This window comes from Drosophila suzukii, chromosome 4 (genome assembly GCF_043229965.1).
Source record: "Drosophila suzukii chromosome 4, CBGP_Dsuzu_IsoJpt1.0, whole genome shotgun sequence".
NCBI lineage: Eukaryota > Metazoa > Arthropoda > Insecta > Diptera > Drosophilidae > Drosophila > Drosophila suzukii.
Genome location: NC_092083.1, coordinates 1,039,868 through 1,048,389, shown reverse-complemented (window position 1 = coordinate 1,048,389; position 8,522 = coordinate 1,039,868). Strand labels below are relative to the sequence as shown.

At 37.8% G+C, this 8,522-nt stretch overlaps 1 long non-coding RNA gene across 1 annotated transcript; it reads left to right on the top strand.

The window, feature by feature from the left end:
• The first annotated feature begins 6,148 nt into the window (after nucleotides 1-6,148).
• On the top strand, nucleotides 6,149-7,485 carry LOC118878406 (uncharacterized). Its single transcript, XR_005014965.3, has 3 exons — nucleotides 6,149-6,516; nucleotides 6,704-6,912; nucleotides 7,352-7,485. It is a non-coding gene; the product is annotated as an uncharacterized lncRNA (long non-coding RNA).
• Nucleotides 7,486-8,522: the final 1,037 nt, after the last annotated feature.

The window sequence follows — 8,522 nt, the reverse complement described above, 5'->3', positions numbered from 1 at the left end:
GTTTGCCACGCCCACTCTAACGCCCATAACGCTTAAATCTGTCTGCCGCCCACATAACCATATATTGAGATAGCGGGTAGGTGGCGCATTACAATCTCGCTCTGCTGCTTGTATGTCTCCATTTCCCTTTGGTCCCTTCAGCTGAGTAACGGGTATATGATAGTCGAGGTACTCGACTATAGCGTTCTACCTTGTTTTATACTTTTGTGTTTAGGTCTAAGTGTTATAGTTTCCGAGATCTTAGCGTTCATACGGACACGCGGACATGGCTAGATCGACTCGATTAGTGATCCTGATCAAGAAAATATATCGGTCGGAAACTCTTTCTCTTACTTGTTACATACTTTCAAACAAACCAATTGTGGTACCTTAAAAATTCCTTTGTTCATGGACAGCTAATTGAGTAAACTAACTATATTTTTATGTATTTTTGGCTTAAGATGACACGTTCTCCAAGCTAGGCAATTAAAAAAGATATAGTTTACATGTACTTATTTTTAAATATTTAAATTTAAGAAATTTTAAATAATTTACACAATAAAAAATAAATTTTAATCTTTTCTTTCTTTTCTTTCCTTAAATGAATTATTACTTTTGCAAAAAAGCACCCCTGCGTACTTGTTACGCAAACAGTTTTGAAGAGTATTTAATTTGCCCCCCTTTTGAATGAAAAGCACTTGGCTTGGCTGAGCAAGGGCAGTGGGCACTAGCAATCACTTGCCACCACTTTTATTTTGTTAAATTTGATTTTAATCCGCTGATAATATTTTAAGACTTTCTCTTTCGCTCGGTTGAGTTTAATGCGATTTAATCATGCCATATACAAAGGGTGTATGCGAATTTCGGTGCTGGAAAGAAAGTGATGAGAGTTAAAGATATAGAAATACCTCAGATTATAAGGGAGTTGTCATAAAAGTAGAGAAAAAATCGACCAGACACGTTGATTTTATATTTACTATTGCCAATATTTTGTACATAGGCTACATTCTTCAAATGGGCAAGTCCTTTACTAAATAATTTTGAATTAAGTAGGCGTATGGCGGAAATCTACATCTAAAACGCCGTAATAGTGAAACCGTATAAACAGGATAAATATTTTCTATATGCACAAGTTTATAGAAATGTTTCCTGAATTCTAAACATTTGTAAATCTCGGAAACTCTAAAAAGTTATTCTAGGGATTTCCGAGTAGGCCAATTCTTTCTTGAAAATTAGACATTCATTAATGAGCAATTGAACCTATCGCCACTACGTGGAGCCAGTTTATGAAGTCGGAGGCGACCACATATTAGAAGTTAAAGAGTAAAAATTCAACATGCAGCTTCTATAATGCACATGTTTGCTTCCTACCGCAAAAACTGGTCGCGCCACTCTACTTTCAAAATTTCTTAGTATCAAAATTAAAAGAAAATTATAATAATAATAATAAGAACCTTTGAGCGGTGTATAATTTGTTTCCATCGGTCTGTCGTAACAGATTTATACTTTTACAGTAATCACTGTGGACGGCAGTCCACGTAGTGACGAAGCGCACCAGGAGAGTGTGCGAAGGCGACTACTATTTATCCACGAAAAAATACGATGATACACCAATCGAAAGGTATCGCAAAAACTAAAAAGGATTTCATACCCAGACTTTAAGGAAATCATTTGGTTCGGGAGAAAAAACGTCGATAGTGTAAAAGTGCAAATAAATAAATAATAAATGCTTAAGTTTATTAGTCAAGTTGTATTCTTACTCAAAATACGCGTCGAACTACACCTCATTTGTTGAAAACAGTTCAAAAGTTATACGTAAAACAAGATTTTGGGGGACTTCTCAAAACGAACATTTTATTTTGTTTGTCAGTCTTGTTCTATATGTTGGTGAGTTAGTTGGCTAGTTAGGCGGAAAAACAGCTTTAAATTGTTAAATTATGTACGTCCGTAACTTGTGAACTTCTAAGGCTGCACGCCTTTGCTACATCTTTCAAAAGGTTTTTGAAATGGTTTGTCCGCTCTCCCCACGTGATCTGTCTAAATACCACAGTTTAAGTTAGAGCTGGAGAAATCAATTGTTTTTTCTCACTGTCGATCTTTTTTTAATTCTAATGCGACAGTAATTTGATCAAAAAAACGAGGATGAAAGCATTGAATGGTCACTTTTAGATGAGCAATGATGATTTTCTAGCCCTTAAGGCCATTGCAAAGGAATGTCTATAGGTCACAGTAAAAAAATTTAGACCAATTGCTATTTATTGATAAGAACTTTAATATATACAAAATTTGATCACCAAATATAAGTTTTTTGGGGTTTTTTTAAGCCATTGATAGTATTCGATTATTTTTCTAAAACCATCGAAAACCTTCGATGGTCCCACTTTCGATTGATCACCACCTCTAGTTAAATCATATTGTATAAAATCTTTATACCCGTTACTCGTAGAGTAAAAGGTATACTAGATTCGTCGAAAAATATGTAACAGGCAGAAGGAATCGTTTCCGACCCCATAAAGTATATGTATTAAGAATATCAGGATCACTAGAGAGTCGATCTAGCCATGTCCGTCTGTCCGTCCGTCCGGATGAACGCCGAGATCTTGGAAACCATAGGAGGCTATTGAGATTTGGCGTGCAGATTCCTGAGCTTCTTACGCAGCGCAAGTTTGTTTCAGCAATGTGCCACTCCCACTCTAACGCCCACAAACCGCCCATAACTGTGGCTCCTACAGTTTTAATGCTAGAATAAAAATGTTAACTGAAATGTATTGTCCTCATCAATACCTATCGATTAACCCCAAAAAAAGTTTGCCACGCCCACTTTAACACCCACAAACCGCCCAAACCTGTGATGCCCACAATTTTCATGCTAGATACAAAATTTTAACTGAAATGTATTGGTCTCGTCAATACCAATCGATTGATCCAAAAAATAATTTGCCACGCCTACTCTAACGCCCATAACGCTTAAATCTGTCTACCGCCGGTAGGTGGCGCATTTAATTCTCGCTTTGCTGCTTGCATGTCTCCATTTCCCTTTGGTCCCTTTAGCTGAGTAACGGGTATCTGATAGTCGAGGTACTCGACTATAGCGTTCTTCCTTTTTATTTTTATTTTTTATGTTTTTTTTAACATTTCTCAGAAACGGCCCTAAGGATTTCTGGTTTAATTAGCCCTTAGGATTCCTTAACTTTTGAAGTATAACACAATGTTGTAAAAAGTCACGATAGAAAGTTGTTGGTCAACAAAAATGGCTACTTTTACCAGCTCAAAACAACTGAGCCTCAACATTGATTTTTGTATATGCGCACCCGAACTCTTTTTAGCGTAATGGAGTCGTTTAATATAATAAACTTTAGTTTCACGACTTTTGGAAAAGTAGGTCCAATACGTTGTTAATTAAAAAAAAAAATTTTGATATCAATCAAAACCACCTCCTAACGAGGTAACGGATCGTGACGTTTGCACCTTCAACACACAAAACTACAGATATCAAATTTTGTGAAAAAAATGATTATACAATCGACTAAATAAATACACTTCCTAAAATTGGCACATCTACATGCCAAAAGTGTTTTAAACCGGACCAGTCAGTAAACAGTTATTATAATTATAAATATTTTGCAATTTAATCGAGATTGCTTACCACATGCAGCGAAACAGCTGTTTTCACTAATTCGCCACGGAGCCGCTAGGGGCGCTATAGGCTAGTTGTCCATATAGGCTAGGTGTCCGTCCATCTGTCTGTCCGTCTTTCCGCTTCTGTGCAAACTAGTCTGTCAGATCCAGAGCTATTGGGGTAGGACCTCCCCAAAGTCTTATTTCTATTGAAGGCTGTATATAAGTCGGAACGAGCCGGATCGGACAACTATATTTCAGAATTCCGAACAAGATTTTTAAATAATCGGATGGCTTTATCATATATCTGCCATGGAAACGATCGGATAATTAATGTCAAAATAATACAAAGATCGTTATATTTCGTTTTGGGTAAACAAAAATAGTTGTAAACTTATGAGTTTTTATTTTGATGAGTTTTTAGTTTTCTAAAAATCGGAAAGCTCTGTACATATGTACAATGCTCTCACGGGAAGATTATATATTTATATATTGAGGAGACAATGTCAAACGGGGTTCGTTCCGTATTGTTCTCTTTTTTCCCCGAATACAATGTACGCTTTTACTCTACGAGTAACGAGTATACATAATTATGAAGATATATGGTATAATATATGTTCCTTAAAGGGATCGGAAACGGTTCCATACCTTGATACATACCTTTCAACAAAAACCACTACAAAAGCCACTAACTATGCTTTACTGTTCTTACCCCGTTCCCATCAGAAGCAGCGGGAGCCACCCATGGGGTAAACATTTTCTCTGCCGCCGCGCTGCCAATACCCGCTGTATTACACATACATTGGATCGGTAGATTTGCAATATCATACAGTGTGTGCTTTGTCGAAGGCCGTTTGGAAAACACATAAAAAATGTAAACGAGCACGGTTAAATTCAATAAAGATAGATATTAATTACTTCGGTGGCACATTTTTAATTTTGTCAAATAGGAATAAGAAGGCCGGCTTCAATCCTTTAAGCACAGCATGGTTTCCTTTAATTGCGTATGAGCTCCATACACTTTGCGACCAGTAGGGTGTTGTCGTGCGAAGTGCTTTTGGTCTCCTGTTAAGTGATAGTCGTCAAACAGAGGGCAAGGGGAATGCGTGGTAGGCGGTCAGTGGTCGGGTGCGGGAGGTGCGGGAGGCGCGGTCACGGTATGCTCATAATAATTGAAGCATATTCACAGTGGTTGCCTCTTCCAGAAAGGGCGTATGTGAACCCTCTGTGGCCATGCCGCACCCACATCCATAGCTGGCTTCCTAGGGATTCCCCTTTGGCCCTTTCCAAAGGATTTTCCTTGTTTATATTTGGTTGGCTGGCCAAATGCTTGGCTGGTCATCGCCGGTCCGGGTACGGTTCTCAGCTTTGGTTTTTGGCGAGTTGAGTCTGGCGCTGCTTTAATTGTTTAATGGCTCGTTACTTGAATTCCCAGTGGGGGACTCATGGTGCGTCTGTGCTAACTGGTATTTTCAAGTGCGATAATTGTAGCGTTTTATTACGGATTAAGCAAATTTTCTGTAAATTATATCTCAGGGACAATGTCACATTGCAGATGAGGTCGCTGGTAGGACGGATAATGTTGTTCAATACAAAATCTTAGAGCTGAGGAACAAACAGAAATTGTATTCATTTGTGTGAACATTTTAAAGGGAATACAATCGTTTGCAATTGCGGCTACGATACCGCGTTTAAATCCTCTGTTTATACCCGTTACTCGTCATGTAAATGGTATTTTGAATTCAGTTCAAGGTATGTAACAGGTAGAAGAAAGCGTTTTCGACCCTATAAAGGATATGTATTCTTAATCAGGATCACTACCCGCGTCGATCTAGCCATGTCCGCCTGTCTGTCTGTCTGTATAAAAGCTGAAAAGTTGGGATTGAGCAGGCGGATTCTAGAGATTCTTGCGCAGCGCAGCGCGGGACTCGCCCACAAACCTATCTAGCGCCTACAAACCTATGTAGCGCCCACATTTTTGAATATTTTGTAACACTGTAAATGCGATTTTTTTTAAATATTAAATTGGTTAAATCTGACTATTCATTAAATAGTAATAAGCAAAGCAATTGAGGCTACGCGTTGTGAGAAATCTTGGGTCAGTTTTCTGCCTGCATATCTCCATCTCCCTCGCACTCCCCTTAACTGAGTAAATGGTGTCTGATAGTCGAAGCCATCGACTATAGCGTTCTACTCTGTTTATTACCATACTCTATTCCTTTCTACTGTGGGGTAAACATTTTTTTTAAGATTTTAAAATCCAAATTTGTTTGTAAAAATAGGACCATTGTATCATACCATACAGATACCGATGGAACTATCGGTATATGAATATACTAATTTTCCGAATGTACGGTCTTTGTTATATACGTATGATTTTAATTGCATGGTTTGGCCTAAGCTGCTAGGGTATATCATTTTCGGCAAACCGAAAAATTTTAACCTTGGTCACAGCTGCTTGAAAATTCAACAACAGCCATCTAAAAACAGCAACCATTGAAAAGTTTAGCTAATACCCAGAGAGTCAGTTGTCAGAGATTCAGAGGGAAACTCGGTTTGTTAAAACAAAGTCCATCTGGCACCCGCATTTGTGATATTGTTTTTTGTCCAAAATAAAATAGAATATTATTTTATTTGAATTTTGAAGAAGAAGAACATATTTTTTTTAGAAAATTTCTGATTTTTAAATATTTTGCAGTCAAGAGTAAATACAGGTGCTGAATGTTTTAGAGAATAAATATTATTATTTTGACATCTGAAATTAAAAGTAGCTGTAAACCTTGCAAGAAACCCAAATTACCTTAACAGGGACTTTATTTGTTAGATAATGTTAAATTTCTAAATAACTGTACAAGGATTACTAAACGACATACGCAGAATGTGGGGGATTCCCATCTAGGCTCCGCGCATAGGATATCGGTAAGTTTTCGTTTAAGCTTTAAAGTGAGCGAACCATTCAGAGTGATGCCGAAATACCATCCTACAAACGGTTAAGGGAATACATTTTCTTGAACTAAAACTCAGTTCAAGGATCTTAACCTGATAACATATTTTCTTCTTACTTGCTTGGTGCTTTCTGGATTCCGGACGGGCCCTGGCGATATAGCAGCTAGACGCCCCTTTTCTCGTTCCCCGCCCCTAAAATACAATTGCGTGACCGTGTGAAGTCTTGTGGACAGGCGATAAGAAAAACGACGCTTTTTTATGTCAGCACAAAAGCAACTGTTGCCGCACACACGATGGCTGCATGTAATAGCCATCTGGAATAGGGAGTTTTTTCTTCATCTTAGATCTAAAAGCGTGGTGGGAGTTGTGGTAAGTCGTTTATTTGGTGAGTGGCGGGCTATCAGTCTTCTTGCACCATAATTGTTAGGCTTAAAGAGTAAAGCTTGGAGATGCGTGGCGAAAACATTAAAGCCTTATGCAAATAATTTTTAATATAAGTGTACGAAATTTATTTAAACAATTATTTCCTACTTTGTTTACCAATGTCCGTCTTAAGAAAACTAGTCTCTCAGTGCTAAACTCAGCTGAAGTCATAAAATCCTATTTTTTACATATTTTAAATGCATTTTAAATCAAATAATTTAAAATGAAATACATATTACATATACTTTTTAACCCAAGTGGGGGGATTTTTCCCCTGTATCCCCCGTAAATCCGCGCCCAATCTAGATTTCAAACTGTAATAATACCACCTCACTCCACTTTATCGAATCATTAAAGTGACGTTACGTCTGTTTTTTCTGAACAGTTTGAAACTAGCAATATCGCTCCGAAACCTCAATCCCCGTCTGAAGAGATCCACTGCCAATATACTGGTGGGTATATCCCACTGTTGAGATGATTCCTCTTATTAATATGTGTCCGACGTTTGGAGGCGGTCTGTGCCCGCAGCTGAAGCAGACTAAGCCGAAGCGGAAAAACTTTTCACTGCACGAGCATGTGCCGTGTCGCTGGCACGTGCCACGTGGCGATTGCCTGTGCTGCGCTCCAAACTCAGCGGCAGTGCGAAGATAATGTGATGATTGCAAGGCTGCTTCAGTTTCCTGCGCGGGATTTGCTTTCATGTGCTGCCATTCGGCCTAATAAAAACATTTGTTTCCTCTGCCATCAGGCACTTTATGATCTAATCTGCGCATATTAAATCTCGATTATAATAAGACTGTTTGGCAATCGAGTGATATTAAAATGACTTCGTCTTACCTGTAACTCTGCACGTTGCGTGCGCATAGCAAAGTAAGAATGATCCACTTTGTCAGCACACTAGTTTCTCAGTTTAAAGGCTATCGGGATACAACTTTTCCAAAAGTCCTTCTTTTGCGGCTAAAACGTACTATTTAATAGTGAATACTGTCCCAGCCTATACGAAAGAGACAATGCCCAATATAAACTGTTGTTGTTGCATTGGTATAGCAGAGGGCATAATTATTTTAGTCAGACCATATAGGTATATATACTCTTAATCAGCATCACTAGACGAGGTGATCAAGCCATGCCCGTCCGTCTGTCTGTCCGTTTCTACGCAAACTATAGTTTACTATAGAGACTATAGTGTCTCAGTTTTAAAGCTATCGGGATGCTACCTATAGCTCCCATAGGAATGATCAAAAAATATTATTAAAAAGTGTAAAACAAATTAAAACTTTGGTGTTTTTTGAAATATTAACATCTACTCTTGAGAATATCATTCATTTAATATTTCAGAATTTCGAATACAATTTTATAATAGTCGGATGACCTTATCATTTTGTTGACACTGGAACAATCGCATAATTAAAGTAAACATATACGTTAATAAATTAAAATGGAACACTACGTTAAGATTTCTGTAATTAGATTTTAATTTTCTTAAAATCGGAAAGCTCTGTATATACAATGCTCCCACGGGAACTTCAGTATTGATCATGGAAATCTATTTCAAC